Genomic DNA, 14684 nt, shown 5'->3' with positions numbered 1-14684 from the left:
AAATAAAACCGTAAAGTTAGCTGAATGGTTTCTTTGCTTACACATTTACACATTGAATCACAAACTATCCACTTAGAAGATTTTTGTAAAAAAATAGAATTGTTAATGTGTCCTTACACTACAGAACAGAACTTAAAAGATTAATTTTATAGCTCATCTAACATGCAAGGTTAAAAGCAGAAATCATTTTAACCAGCCTAGTGCCATCAGAAAGTATTTAAGATTTACAATGGGAAGTATATAAGTATTCATTTTATATTACTTAAACAACTGGAAGAAACATCACACACTTTCAGTCATTAAAAGTAAATATCATGGGCTTCCCTGGTGGCGCAGTGGTTAAGAATCCGCCTGCCAATGCAGGGGACATGGGTTCAGGCCCTGGTCCGGAACTACTGAAGCCCGTGTGCCTAGAGCCCATGCTCCGCAACAAGAGAAGCCACCGCAATGAGAAGCCCACGCACCGCAACAAAGGGTAGCCCCCTGCTCGCCGCAACAAGAGGAAGCCCACGCACAACAATGAAGGTCCAACAGAGCCAAAAATAAATAAATAAATATACTTTTAAAAAGTAGATATCATGCATTATAGATGATTTTAGAGACAATACAGTATAGATGTTATGCCTTTGTAAACGAGATATTTTCCCACTTTCCTACGTTCTTTCAGTTGGACTAAAAGGCACATAACAAAAATGTAGTCTAGCCTAGCCTAGCACCTAATAACTCCCACAGATACATACGCATATTTAGATACAGATAACTAAACATAGACTCCCCAAAACACAGATCCTAACAACAGCCTTTCTAATGGCACATTGAGCTCCCTAGTGAATAATGGCTGCAGCATCTCAAAACAGAAAGCAACAGCTAGACTTACTTGTGAAGTGACTGTGAAAAGCACTTTTCTTTCCTGACTGTGCTACATACAGAAATCCATGAACCTCTGAAGTAGTCACGTGACTTATGGTGTAGGTGCTGGCAGCTAAGACAGGTTATCAAGCTCTAGGTCTGCTACAGTATTACCATTCTCTCACTCCTACCAACAATTTTGTCTTTTAAGCAGGGACTGGCTGTTAGCTGTGTAGTATTCATTTTTGTTTTTCTGGGGAGAGCATAGAAGGTGGGTGAAGGGGTTGAGGCAGCAGGGATGAGGCTGATGACTGTAAATAGTGCACTCTATGTCTTAGTGATTGGAAAACCTCTGGATAGCCCTGTAGGTCACTCCATGGCCTTCGCCAGCCTACTCAGCTGGACCCAGTTTTAAGTAATTAACGATGATGGAGCCAACATGAGTGTACTCTGTACTCATAGCATGATTCAATAAAGGGCTTCTCTGTTGTAGCAGTTTCTAAAGGGCTTTACAGTTGTTCTGTTACATTGAAGTTGTATCAGTTCTTTTTTAAAAAATGCATGCCATCATTTGGGACTTTGGTCTTTGGTTGAAAGGGGATTTTGTCATAAGGCATTTGTTATAAATGGTGTTTATTCTGTTACTGTGAAAAATCTACATGTAACTCCTCAGATATGACTTTTATTGAGTATATGTGAGTTAAAAGTAATAATTCAATAAAACAGCCATCACATGAACAGTTCATTTACTATGCAATTCTAATAACATGCTCCCAAATGGCTTTCATATGAACTGATGATATTCTGTTAAGTGTGGATGAGTAAAACCCCCAAATTAATAAAACTATCATGATGTGACAGTAGTTTTTGATGAGATCTCACATGCCATGTTTTTGATCCATAAGCTCTAATCCCATTATCGGTCATCCATAACAAACTCTACTACTTTAATTATCAAAACTTCAGATATGAATTATTAAAAAGAAAATACCTGGAAATAAATGTTTAGACATGCCAAATATGTTTGGAATTTCTACTATGCAATATAATATGCTAGTACGTCTTGCTTCCTTTGATTACGTATCTAATGAAATGCTAATTAGATCATTGTTACACTATTTAATGGGACTTGAGAAGGATTTCTTAGAGATGCTATTATACTACAACTTATTATTTAAGATTGCCTTTGATATAAGAAATGTAGTATATGACCATAAAAACAAACCAAAGTATGATTTTTAGAGATATCCAGCATGGATGATACCATTAGCAATCCATCAATCTGTTTACTGCACTGGCGAAAGTAAAGTCACTGGTATTGTTTTTTAATGTGAATAAACAATACCTGATCTGGTTAGAACCTCCTGAAAATTTTATTTAATAGAGCATTTAATAGAACATTATTTAACCTTTTAGAACATTTTAAACATTGTAGGGCACTTTAATTAATAACGGATTCATACCAAAGTATTGAAGATATATTCTTCACTTACTAAATATGGGAAAAAATTGCCTCTGAGTTGGTGTGTTAAATTACTTGCATGCTCTTGACATTTTAATAGGAAAACCTTTAAGTATGATGTTCTCAGTCATCACTGTGTCTGTAGTTGACACATTTTCTGTAATAAAAGATAGAAAATGGGGAAACATGTATTTCTATCTAATTTGAATAGAAGTCTATATTATGAGTATATTTGGAAAGCTGTGCCAAAACACTTGATATGGAAAGTCATTTATTAGACTGTTAATATGAGTTACCTTTTTAGCTTGACCTACACCAACCATTTTTCTTCATTTTGCCAGTTATACATTTTAGAATTCGAAATAATTGGAGCTAAAACATTATTCCCTACAGCGTTGGGGTCTTCACATAAGCCCTATTTGAAAAACGCCAGGGCATTGTTCTTCTCTCAAACCTGAAGACACTCACAAATTAAACATGATTTATTCAGGAAGAAGAATTCTGAAACAATTTAATTTTACATTTATGAGCTGAATTAACATTTTGTTTGTATTACTAAATCAAAACGGAATGTTACTTATTTATATGATATCAGTAACAAAGTCTTCATCAGTTGAGATTTCTAGAATCTAGTTGAAAAAAAATCCTGGGGAAGGAGCTTCAAGATGGCGGAGAGTAAGACGTGGAGATCACCTTCCTCCCCACAAATACATCAGAAATACATCTACATGTGGAACAACTACTACAGAACACCTACTGAACGCTGGCAGAAGACCTCAGACCTCCCAAAAGACAAGAAACACCCCACGTACCTGGGTAGGGTAAAAGAAAAAACAGAGACAAAAAAATAGGGATGGGACCTGCACCTCTGGGAGGGAGCTATGAAGGAGGAAAGGTTTCCACACAATAGGAAGGCCCTTCGCGGGCGGAGACTGCAGATGACGGAGAGGGGAAGCTTCAGAGCCACGGAGGAGAGTGCAGCAACAGGGGTGCGGAGGGCAAAGTGGAGAGATTCCCGCACAGAGGATTGGTGCCGACCAGCACTCACCATCCGGAGAGGCTTCTCTACTCACCCGCTGGGGCACGTAGGGGCTGGGAGCTGAGACTCGGGCTTCGGAGGTCGGATCCCAGGGAGAGGACTGGGGTTGGTGGTGTGAACACAGCCTGAATGGGTTACTGCACCACGGCTAGCCGGGAATGTGCCTGGGAAAAGGTCTGGACCTGCCGAAGAGACAGGAGACTTTTTCTTGCCTCTTTGTTTCCTGGTGTGCGAGGAGAGGGGATTAAGAGCACAGCTTAAAGGAGCTCCAGAGACGGGTGCGAGCTGCGGCTATCAGCGCGGGCACCATCCGCAATGGTGAAAAAGTGAAACTATTTCCACTAAGATCAGGAACAAGACAAGACAAGGCTGCCCACTCTCATTACCATTATTCAACATAGTTTTGGAAGTTTTAGCCACAGCAATCAGAGAAGAAAAAGAAATAAAAGGAATCCAAATAGGAAAAGAAGAAGTAAAGCTGTCACTGTTTGCAGATGACATGATACTATACGTAGAGAATCCTTAAGGTGCTACCAGAAAACCACTAGAGCTAATCAATGAATTTGGTAAAGCAGCAGGATACAAAATTAATGCACAGAAATCTCTTGCATTCCTATACACTAATGATGAAAAATCTGAAAGTGAAATTAAGAAAACACTCCCATTTAGCATTGCAACAAAAAGAATAAAATATCTAGGAATAAACCTACCTAAGGAGACCAAAGACCTGTATGCCAAAAATTATGACACTGATGAAAGAAATTAAAGATGATACAAATAGATGGAGAGATATAGCATGTTCTTGGATTGGAAGAATCAACATTGTGAAAATGACTATACTACCCAAAGCAATCTACAGATTCAATGCAATCCCTATCAAACTACCCCTGGCATTTTTCACAGAATTAGAACAAAAAAATTCACAATTTGTATGGAAACACAAAAGACCCCGAATACCCAAAGCAATCTTGAGAAAGAAAAACGGAGCTGGAGGAATCAGGCTCCCTGACTTCAGACTATACTACAAGTCTACAGTAATCAAGACAGTATGGTACTGGCACAAACACAGAAATATAGATCAATGGAACAGGATAGAAAGCCCAGAGATAAACCCACGCACATATGGTCACCTTATCTTTGATAAAGGAGGCAAGAATATACAATGGAGAAAAGACAGCCTCTTCAATAAGTAGTGCTGGGAAAACTGGACAGCTACATGTAAAAGAATGAAATTAGAACATTCCCTAACACCATACACAAAAGTAAACTCAAAATGGATTAAAGACCTAAATGTAAGGCCAGACACCATCAAACTCTTAGAGGAAAGCATAGGCAGAACACTCTATGACATAAATCACAGCAAGATCCTTTTGGACCCACCTCCTAGAGAAATGGAAATAAAAACAAAAATAAACAAATGGGACCTAATGAAACTTAAAAGCTTTTGTACAGCAAAGAAAACCATAAACAAGACCAAAAGACAACCCTCAGAATGGGAGAAAATATTTGCAAATGAAGCAACTGACAAAGGATTAATCTCCAAAATTTACAAGCAGCTCATGCAGCTCAATATCAGAAATACAAACAACCCAATCCAAAATGGGCATAAGACCTAAATAGACATTTCTCCAAAGAAGGTATACAGATTGCCAACAAACACATGAAAGAATGCTCAACATCATTAATCATTAGAGAAACGCAAATCAAAACTACCATGCGATATCATCTCCCACCAGTCAGAATGGCCATCATTTAAAAATCTACAAACAATAAATGCTGGAGAGGGTGTGGAGAAAAGGGAACTCTCTTGCACTGTTGGTGGGAATGTAAATTGATACAGCCACTATGGAGAACAGTATGGAGGTTCCTTAAAAAATTAAAAATAGAACTGCCATACGACCCAGCAATCCCGCTACTGGGCATATACCCTGAGAAAACCATAATTCAAAAAGAGTCGTGTACCACAATATTCACTGCAGCTCTATTTACAATAGCCAGAACATGGAAGCAACGTAAGTGTCCATCAACAGATGAATGGATGAAGAAGATGTGGCACATATATACAATGGAATATTACTTAGCCATAAAAAGAAATGAAATTGAGTTATTTGTAGTGAGGTGGATGGACCTAGAGTCTGTCATACAAAGTGAAGTAAGTCAGAAAGAGAAAAATAAATACCGTATGCTAACACATATATATGGAATCTAAAAAACAAAAAAAAAGAATGGTCATTCAGAGCCTAGGGGCAAGATGGGAATAAAGACACAGAGGTACTAGAGAATGGACTTAAGGATACGGGGAAGGGGAAGGGTAAGCTGGGACAAAGTGAGAGAGTGGCGTGCCAAATGTAAAATGGATGGCTAGTGGGACACTGCTGCATAGCACAGGGAGATCAGCTCGGTGCTTTGTGACCACCTAGAGAGGTGGTATAGGGAGGGTGGGAGGTAGGGAGACGCAAGAGGGAAGAGATATGGGGATATATGTATATGTATAACTGATTCACTTTGTTATAAAGCAGAAACTAACACACCATTGTAAAGCAATTATACTCCAATAAAGATGTTTAAAAAATTTTTTAATAAAATGAAATATGTTCCTTTAAAAAAAAACAACACCTGGAATTGTAAGCTATGCTAGGTGCTAGGTGTATTTGTGATGATGTGGCAGTACTGAAGCTTTGAAAATTACTGAAGCTAAATGGTTGGTAATTGCTATAACCCCCTTTTTCCTAATTTATTGCTAATCCTACAAAAAGGTAGTCGTTTATCCATCTGGTTTCCTTAGCTTATAAATTCTTTGCAAGCCGGAAAAATCATCACAGTCAAATAGAAGTGAAGAATGAGGACAGGGGAGGGAAGAGATTGTTACAGATTAAATGGACAGAGTTCTTGCCCCCAAGAGTCAGAAGAATGTAGCATGATATAGCAATTAATTCATTTAAACTTTTTAAATATATATATTTATTAAGCATATATAATGTTAAAGTTATTGATGTAAGCACTATGGGAAATGCAAACACTACACATGGTTTCTGTTCTCACCTTACCTCTCAGGTACTTATACTGTGGAAGTTATAGAAGTCTCACCTCTCTGAAAACACTATAGTCATATACTCTTTTTCAGGTGGTTACTATAAGATTTTTTTCCCCTCCTTAAATAAAAGAAAACAACCACTATTTGCCCGACATCCAATCTGACAGAAAATCCCGTTGACTCTGCCTTTGAAATGTATTCATAATTAAACCAGTTTTCACCAACTCCCATGCTACCATTCAGTCCAAACCATCATCATGTTTTGCCTGGACTATTGTAATAGCCTCCCAACTAGATACCTGCTTTTAACCCTGACCTCCTTCAATTTGTTCTTTTTTTCTTTTTTTACTGCAGTCAGAAGGATGAGTCTTTTAAAACATAAAACAGATCATGTCATTTATCTGCTCAAAACTCCCCATCAATTCTCCAACTCACTGAGAAGTCCTTCAGTGACCACGAAGACCCTATTGACCTGGCTGCCTTAACTCTCAGATCTCATCTTTTATTCCTCTCCCACAATTTGCTATGATTCAGCCACACTGCTCTTCCTTGAACATGCCAAGCCTCAGGGCCTTTGCTGTTCCCTTTGCCTCTCAGATGTTTTCATAGCTACCTTCCTCACCCCTTCAAATATTAAAACATCACCTTCTTAATGAAGTTTTCCTGGCCATCCATTTCAAAGTCACAGTTTACCCCCATTCTGCCATTCCCAGTCATTCTTAGTCTGCTCCATGTTTTTCCATAGCACCCATCACCTGCTAATATGCTACATAAGTTTCTTTTTTTTAATATCTTTATTGGAGTATAATTGCTTTACAATATTGTGTTAGTTTCTGCTGTACAACAAAGTGACTCAGCTATGTGTATACTTATATCCCTATATCCCCTCCCTTTTGCGTCTCCCTCCCACCCTCCCTATCCCACCCCTCTAGGTCATCACAAAGCACAGTGCTGATCTCCCTGTGCTATGCAGCAGCATCCCACTAGCCATCCATTTTACATTTAGTAGTGTATACATGTCAATGCTACTCTCTTTGTCCCAGCTTCCCCTTCCCCTGACATGTCCTCAAGCCCATTATTCTCTACATCTGTGTCTTTATTCCTGCCCTGCCACTGGGTTCATCAGTACTGTTTTTTTAGATTCCATACATGTGCATTAGCATACAGTATTGGTTTTTCTCTTTCTGACTTACTTCACTCTGTATGACAGACTCTAGGTCCATCCACCTCACTACAAGTAACTCAATTTCGTTTCTTTTTATGGCTGAGTAATATTCCATTATATATATGTGCCACATCTTCTTTATCCGTTCATCTGTTGATGGACATTTAGGTTGCTTCCATGTCCTGGCAATTGTAAATAGTGCTGCGGTGAACATTGTGGTACCTGTACCTTTCTGAATTATGGTTTTCTCAGGATATATGCCTAGTAGTGGGATTACTGGGTCATGTGGTAGTTCTATTTTTAGTTTTTTAAGGAATCTCCATACTGTTCTCCATAGTGGCTGTATCAATTTACATTTCCACCAACAGTGCAAGAGGGTTCCCTTTTCTCCACACCCTCTCCAGCATGTATTGTTTCTAGATTTTTTCATGATGGCCATTCTGACCGGTGTGAGATGATATCTCATTGTAGTTTTGATTTGCATTTCTCTAATGATTAATGATGTTGAGCATCTTTTCATGTGTTTGTTGGCAATCTGTATGTCCACTTTGGAGAAATGTCTGTTTAGGTCTTACGCCCATTTTTGGATTGGGTTGTTTGTTTATAAAGTTCTTATTTATTATGTTCATCTTCTATCTTCCTATACTAGAATATGAGCTTCACAGGAATAAAGATTTGTCTTTATTCTGTTCTGCTTAGAACAGTCTGACACATGATAAGGTGCTCAGTAAATATTCTTAGATTAGTAAATTCGTATGTCTCAGTTTATCTGAATTTATCTATTTTCTCCCCTTTTCTATTTAAATTACGTACAAGAGTGAGTGAAGTTGGAAGCTTATACTAGTAGTAATAATAATAATAATGAGATCATTTATTGCTATCATTTATTGAGTGCTTAATAGAGTCAGACATTATACTAAGCACATTAACTGTATTATCTCACTTAATCCCCACAACTAGCCCTCAGAGTAGGATGAGAAGGCTTATAGAGGTCAAGTCACTTGCCCAGGGTAACATATCAAGTGAATTGCTAAGCTCCAGTTCAACCCATAACAGACTCCAAGGGCACAGCCCTCTTTGTACCTTTCAGGTTAGGGCCACCTTTAGCAAGTTTTATTCAATATCATTGTTCTTATATATACTTACTAAAGAACAGCTTGACTAAAAGAGTTAACTGAATGCTAATGTGCCTAATGTCATTACTTTTGTGTAACTACATATTTAGAGATAAATACTAGCTTTAGAAGTTTACAAATCCAAGTGATAGATAGAAATATAATATTGCTTTTAGATTGAAAGGAGAACGTATTCATGATATTGGGCATATCCTCGACGAAAGACTTGGAAATAATTCAGTCTGAAATGATCGTATTAAGTGGGGCATTGAGTAACTTGAATTTGCCAAAGAACAAAGGAAACAGAAGGAGAAGTATAAAAAGTGAGGTAATATGCAGTGGCATGGCAAGGATCTCTTGGTTCATGTGTTTTCTGTTCGGGTACTCTCTGAAATAATTTTTTTAAACCATATGCTCCACACACATTTTTAAATTGACATATAAAACTTTTCATTATAAGTGTAAATAGTGACAAAGGGTATAATTTCTGACCTATTAAATACATGCTTTAAATATATTTTCATCAAAACCGTGAAGTAGGAGCTTCCCTGGTGGCGCAGTGGCTGAGAGTTCACCTGCCGATGCAGGGGACATGGGTTCGTGCCCCGGTCCGGGAAGACCCCACATGCCACGGAGCGGCTAGGCCCATGAGCCATGGCCGCTGAGCCTGCACGTCCGGAGCCTGTGCTCCGCAATAGGAGAGGCCACAACAGTGACAGGCCCGTGTACCACACACACACAAAAAAAGTGAAGTAAAGATTTAGCTTATTCAATTTACAGAAAAGGTCCATGCTATAGCTTAATTGGCAGTCATTGTCGAATTCATGAGAAGTCTAGACTTCATTTTTTAATTCCAGTAAACGTGTTTCTGAAAGAGTCTCGACTTCATTTTTTAATTCCAGTAAACGTGTTTCTGAAACAGTCTCCTCACTTTCCATTGCCATGAGATTGTCCACTGGTTAATATGAAACAAGGTGCAAGCCCCCATTAGTTTGCCTTTATTCTGCAGTCATGGGACACTTCCCTAAGAGTAATGCACCACACTAAGATCCAGGGTAGTTTAGAGCCATGCCCTCCTTATGTCAAGTTCAATCAAGTGGGAAACGTAGAACCACAGACTGTAGGTATATTTTCAAAGTAGATTAATTTTAAGAGAGATTAACTATGAAAGTTGAAGATCTCAAAATTGAATTCTTTGAAAACTATCCATGCCCATATACTACTGGAAAGTCTTTGTAAAACCCAAAGGGCTAAAACTTCCAAAACTATGTTGAATGATAGTGGTGAGAGTGGACAACCTTGTCTTGTTCCTGACCTTACAGGAAATGGTTTCAGCTTTTCAAAATTGATACAGCCACTATGGAGAACAGTATGGAGGTTCCTTAAAAAACTAAAAATAGAACTACCATGCGGCCCAGCAATCCCACTGCTGGGCACATACACTGAGAAAACCATAATTCAAAAAGAGTCATGTACCATAATGTTCATTGCAGCTCTATTTACAGCAGCCAGGACATGGAAGCAACCTAAGTGTCCATCGACAGACAAATGGATAAAGAAGATGTGATACATGTATACAATGGAATATTACTCAGCCATAAAAAGAAACAAAATTGAGTTATTTATAGGTGGTGGATGGACTAGAGGCTGTCATACAGGGTGAAGTAAATCAGAAAGAGAAAAACAAAGACCGTATACTAACACATATATATGGAATCTAAAAAAAAAAATTCTTCTGAAGAAACGAGGGGCAGGACAGAAATAAAGATGCAGACGTGGAGAATGGACTTGAGGACACGGGGAGGGGGAAGGGTAAGCTGGGACAAAGCGACAGAGTGGCATGGACTTATATATACTACCAAGTGTAAAATAGATAGCTAGTTGGAAGCAGCCGCATAGCACAGGGAGATAAGCTCAGTGCTTTGTGACCACCTAGAGGAGTGGGATAGGGAGGGTAAGAGGGAGACGCAAGAGGGAGGAGATATGGGGATATGTGTATATGTATAGCTGATTCACTTCGTTATACAGCAGAAACTAACACAACATTGTAAAGCAATTATACTCCAATAAAGATGTTAAAAAAAGAAAAACCCAAAGGGCATGCATTTCCCACTTTTGTTTTTGTTTTTGTTGTTTTTCGTACAGCAGGCTCTTATTAGTCATCCATTTTATACACATCAGTGTATACATGTCAATCCCAATCGCCCAATTCATCACACCACAACCCCCACCACCACTACTTTTCCCCCCTTGGTGTCCATACGTTTGTTCTCTACATCTGTGTCTCAATTTCTGCCCTGCAAACCGGTTCATCTGTACCTTTTGTCTAGGTTCCACAAACATGCGTTAATATACAATATTTGTTTTTCTCTTTCTGACTTACTTCACTCTGTATGACAGTCTCTAGGTCCATCCATGTCTCTACAAATGACCCAACTTTGTTCCTTTTTATGGCTGAGTAACATTCCATTGTATATATGTACCACATCTTCTTTATCCATTCGTCTGTCAATGGGCATTTAGGTTGCTTCCATGACCTGGCTATTGTAAATACTACTGCAGTGAACATTGGGGTGCATGTGTCTTTTTGAATTATGGTTTTCTCTGGGTATATGCCCAGTAGTGGGATTGCTGGGTGGTATGGTAGTTCTATTTTTAGTTTTTTAAGGAACCTTGATACTGTTCTCCACAGTGGCAGTATCAATTTACATTCCCACCAACAGTGCAAGGGGTTCCCTCTTCTCCACACCCTCTCCAGCATTTGTTGTTTGTAGATTTTCTGATGATGCCCATTCTAACTGGTGTGAGGTGATACCTCATTGTGGTTTTGATTTGCATTTCTCTAACAATTAGTGATGTTGAGCAGCTTTTCATGTGTTTCTTGACCATCTGTACGTCTTCTTTGGAAAAATGTCTGTTTAGATATTCTGCCCATTTTGGGATTGGGTTGTTTGTTTTTTGAATATTGAGCTGCATGAGCTGTTTATATATTTTGGAGATTAATCCTTTGTCCGTCGATTCGTTTGCAAATATTTTCTCCCATTCTGAGGGTTGTCTTTTCGTCTTGTTTGTAGTTTCCTTTGCTGTGCAAAAGCTTTTATCTTTCATTAGGTCCCATTTGTTTATTTTTGTTTTTATTTCCATTACTCTTAGAGGTGAACCATAAAATATCTTGCTGTGATTTATGTCAGAGAGTGTTCTTCCTATGTTTTCCTCTAAGAGTTTTATAGTGTCCGGCCTTACATTTAGGTCTCTAATCCATTTTGAGTTTATTTTTGTGCATGGTGTTAGGGAGTGTTCTAATTTCATTCTTTTACATGTAGCTGTCCAGTTTTCCCAGCACCACTTATTGAAGAGACTATCTTTTCTCCATTGTATATCCTTGCCTCCTTTGTCATAGATTAATTGACCATATGTGCATGGGTTTATCTCTGGGATTTCTATCTTGTTCCATCGATCTATATTTCTGCTTTTGTGCCAGTACCATATTGTCTTGATTACTGTAACTTTGTAGTATAGTCTGAAGTCATGGAGTCTGATTCCTCCAGCTCCGTTTTTTTCCCTCAAGACCGCTATTGGCTATTTGGGGTCGTTTGTGTCTCCATACAAATTTTAATATTTTTTGTTCTAGTTCTGTGAAAAATGTCATTGGTAATTTGATAGGGATTGCACTGAATCTGTAGATTGCTTTGAGTAGTATAGTCATTTTCACAATATTGAATCTTCCAATTCAAGAACATGTTATATCTCTCCATCTGTTCGTATCATCTTTAATTTCTTTCATCAGTGTCTTTTAGTTTTCTGCATACAGGTCTTTTGTTTCCCTAGGTAGGTTTATTCCTAGGTTTTTGTTTGTTTGTTTGTTTGTTTGTTTGCAGTACGTGGGCCTCTCACTGTTGTCGCCTCTCCTGTTGCAGAGCACAGGCTCCGGATGCACAGGCTCAGTGACCATGGCTCACGGGCCCAGCTGCTCCGCAGCATGTGGGATCTTCTCAGACCGGGACATGAACCCCTGTCCCCTGCATCAGCAGGCGGACTCTCAACCACTGCGCCACCAGGGAAGCCCCCTATTCCTAGATATTTTATTCTTTTTTGTTGCAGTGGTAAATGGGAGTGTTTCCTTAATTTCTCTTTCAGATTTTTCATCATTAGTGTATAGGAATGCAAGAGATTTCTGTGCATTAATTTTTTATCCTGCAACTTTACCAAATTCATTGATTAGTTTTAGTCATTTTCTGGTGGCATCTTTAGGATTCTCTATGTATAGTATCATGTCATGTGTGAACTGTGACAGTTTTACTTCTTCTTTTCCAATTTGTATTCCTTTTATTTCTTTTTCTTCTCTGATTGCTGTGGCTAGGACTTCCAAAACTATGATGAATAATAGTGGTGAGAGTTGACATCCTTGTCTTGTTCCTGATCTTAGTGGAAATGCTTTCAGTTTTTCACCATTGAGAATGATGTTTGCCTTGGGTTTTTCGTATATGGCCTTTATTATGTTGAGGTAGGTTCCCTCTATGCCCACTTTCTGGAGAGTTTTTATCATAAATGGGTGTTGAATTTTGTCAAAAGCTTTTCCTACATCTACTGAGCTGATCATATGGTTTTTATTCTTCAGTTTGTTAATATGGTATATCACATTGATTGATTTGTATATATTGAAGAATCCTTGCATCCCTGGGATAAATCCCACTTGATCATGGTATATGATCCTTTTAATGTGTTATTGGATTCTGTTTACTAGTGTTCTGTTGAGGATTTTTGCATCTATATTCATCAGTGATATTGCTCTGTAATTTTCTCTTTTTTGTAGTATCTTTTTCTGGTTTTGATATCAGGGTGATGGTGGCCTTATAGAGTGAGTTTGGGAGTGTTCCTTCTTCTGCAGTTTTTTGGAAGAGTTTGAGAAAGATGGGTGTTAGCTCTTCTCTAAATGTTTGATAGATTGTTTCCCAGTCTTAAAGACCTCTGCTTTATATTATGTAGGATATTAAAATTTAAAATAAACTCTAATTTTTTTCCACAGTTCAAGTAGTTTCCTAAAAATATCTACTGCCATTATAATCTGCAAAAATAGATCTTAAGCTTATGGCAGTGTGGTACTGAATAGCACAGGGAACTGTACTCAATATTCTGTAATAACCTATATGGGAAAACAATCTAAAAAAGAGTGGATATATGTATATATATAACTGAACTACTTTTCTGTACACCTGAAACTAACACAACATTGTAAATCAACTATACCCCAATAAAAAATAAGTAAATTAAAAATAAATAAAAATAAACAGGAAAGGAATGTAATGCTTAAAACTGATGCAAGATACGTTTTTTTTTTAAATTACGTACTTTTTTTGGAGCAGTTTTAGGTTTACAGAAAATTTGAGGGGAAAGTACAGAGTTCCCATGAATCCCCTCATGCCCTCACCCAGTTTCCCCTATTATTAATATCTTGCCTAAGTGATATACATTTGTTACAATTTATGAGCCAATATTGATATGTTACTATTAACTAAAATTTACAGTTTACATTAGGATTTACTCTTTGAGTTAGACATTCTATGGGTTTTGACAAATGTATAATGACATGTATCCACTAGTCATACAGAACAGTCCAGCTATTCTAAAAATCCCCTGTTCTCCACCTGTTCACCCCTTCCTTCTCCGAAATCCATGGCAATCACTGATCTTTTTACTGTATCCATAGATTACCTTTTCCAGAACGTCATATAGTTGGAATCGTATGGGACATAGCCTTTCAGATTGGCTTCTTTCACTTGGCAGTATGCATTTAAGGTTCCTCCAAAGCTCATTTCTTTTTATCACTAAATAATATTCCATTGTATGGGTGTACCACAGTTTGTTTATCCATACCTTTTGAAGAGTATATTGGTTGCTTCCAAGTTTTAGCAGGTAGGAATAAAGCTGCTGTAAACATTCCTGTCCAAGTTTTTGTCTGTATATAAATTTTCAGCTCCTTTGGGTAAATACTAAGGAGCACAACTGCCAGATTATATGGT

The 14684-nt window shown here is 38.0% G+C and overlaps 1 protein-coding gene across 2 annotated transcripts in view; it reads left to right on the top strand.

Moving 5' to 3' along the window:
• The window catches only part of ELP4 (elongator acetyltransferase complex subunit 4), a 239823-nt gene that overhangs the window by 122297 nt on the left and 102842 nt on the right, over positions 1 to 14684 (top strand). The gene's annotated exons all lie outside the window — the stretch shown is intronic.

The sequence above is a fragment of the Mesoplodon mirus genome, assembly GCF_964341445.2.
Source record: "Mesoplodon mirus genome assembly, chromosome: 7".
Classification (NCBI taxonomy): domain Eukaryota; kingdom Metazoa; phylum Chordata; class Mammalia; order Artiodactyla; family Ziphiidae; genus Mesoplodon; species Mesoplodon mirus.
The sequence above is the reverse complement of the archived record's forward strand: the minus strand, read 5'-3'. Positions and strand labels throughout refer to the sequence as shown.